The sequence below is a fragment of the Octopus bimaculoides genome, chromosome 16, assembly GCF_001194135.2.
Source record: "Octopus bimaculoides isolate UCB-OBI-ISO-001 chromosome 16, ASM119413v2, whole genome shotgun sequence".
Lineage (NCBI taxonomy): Eukaryota > Metazoa > Mollusca > Cephalopoda > Octopoda > Octopodidae > Octopus > Octopus bimaculoides.
The window spans coordinates 10,707,219-10,709,464 of NC_068996.1; positions in this window are offsets into that span (position 1 = coordinate 10,707,219).

Sequence of the window (2,246 nt, forward strand, 5' to 3'; positions counted from 1 at the left end):
ACCCGCCTGAATGGATGTCTCGTAAATGATGTTCTATCTGAATCTTAATGTGGCTTCCGATCTGGTAGAGGGACAATGGATATGATTTTCACAACAAGACAGATGTAAGAGAAGTGCTTGTGTCAATGTTGGTGGTGGCATTGTGGGACCGATTCCTGTAGAGAATGGTGTCAAGCAGAGTAACTTTCTTGCCCCAACTTTCTTTTCTTTGTACTTTGCTGCTGCTTTTACTCATGCCTTTGCTAAGGTTAGTTCTCTGGGAATATATGTCTAGTATCGATCTTCTGGCCGCCTCTTTAATCTGCGCCGATTTTCTGCCAATTCAAAAGTTTTCCAGTCTCTTATTCGTAACCTCCTTTATGCAGATGCCTGTGACCTAGTCACTCATACAGTGGATGACATGCAATTACTTATGAATCGTATTTCTGCTTCTTGTAAGGCATTTGGACTCAGCATTAGCCTGGACAAAACTGTTGTAATGTTCCAGCCTGTACCAGGAAATCCATATGTAGAACCAGCTTTCTTGGTTGCAGGAACAATTGTGAAGGTGGTAAACAAGTTTGTCTACCTGGGCAGCACACTCAGCTGTTCTTGCTCCCTGGATGATGAAATATATTTCAGGTTGCAGAGAACAACTGATTCCTTCCAGTCTCTTCAGTCTCGTGACTGGTGCCAACATGGCAGCACAAGGCAAACAAAAATTGTTGTGTACTGTCTATGTGTATTGACACCGCTCTTTTTCCTCATGTGAAACATGTACCCTTTACAAAAGTCATGCAAAGATCCTTGAACGCTTTTATCAGATATGTTTAAGACACATTCAGAATGTTGGCTGGACCTTAAAAACTCCAGATATACAGGTCCTAAGAAAAGCTGATATCTTGAGTATTAAGGCGATGGTGCACGAGCGCCAGTTACGTTGGCCTGAACACCTTATTAGAATGAAGGATAGCAGGATCCCAAAAGAGATGCCATATGGAGAACTTGTTAGTGGAAAGAGAACCTGACAGAAACCAAAACTGCAATTTAAGGACTGTGTCAAGTACCCATTAAAGGCCTGTGATATGCAGGAGACCGACTTGGAGAGCAATGCCTGTAATCGCCACAGATGGAGGAAACAGGTTAGGTCGACAGCTTTGAAAGAGCACATATTCTTCATGAAGAATTCAAGCGTGCTGCTCGAAAGCACACTGCTAGCATAATGAATGGAGAAAGCTTGGTTTGTAATGTTTGTAGTTGTGTATGCTTGTCAAGAGCAGGTCTCATTAGCCACCAACGGAGCCGCAAAAGCATAATATATAAGTTAGTCCCAGAGCGTATAATGTTCCTAGAGGTCAGCAAAGGTCTTCCTCGGTCACGAGTGGACAGCCATCATTGTGTGTGTGTGTGTGTGTGTGTGTGTGTGTGTGTGTGTGTGTGTGTGTGTGTGTGTGTGTGTGTGTGTGTGTGTGTGTGTGTGTGTAAAGGCTTATTCCCAAATGCATAAAGACTCCATTTCGTCATTTCAAATAAAGGAAGAAATGAAAAGAAAAACAAAATACTAATTGAGAGATATATGCGTGTGGCATAGTATGAAAGTATTTATATATATATTTGTATGCGTGTATATGTATGTGTGTGTCTATGTATGTGCGTTTGTGTGTGTGTGTGTGTGTGTGTATCACTGTGTCTCTGAGCATGCATGTGAATATACTCAGGCGTAGGTGTCATGTGAATGTGTGTGTGCATATGTATATATACACACACATATGCATATATTGGAAACTAGTCAAGGACAGATTGATATAGAGTCGAAGACATGTGTATATATGTATATTCATATATATGTGTGTGTGTGTGTATGCACGTGTATCTGTATGTATGTAAATGCACACATACAAAGACATGTATGCACACAAACACACATACACACACACATTCCTCTATGAGTAACTTTGCATGTATATGTCTTAGTGTGGATTTATGCCTGTGTGGCTGCAGGCGCGTGTGTGTGTGCATGTCCAGTTCATAACATTATAGCCAAAAATATAAACCTTAGAATATATGTACGCTCTCTTGTTTGTGTGTGTAACCAAACATACATATGCACATACATATGTACGTACATACATACATACATACATACATACATACATACATACATACATACATATATATATAGGTATATATATCATAGAGTATATATACTTATATGTATGCATATATGTATGTATGTATGCATTTTTACATTCTGATATATATATATA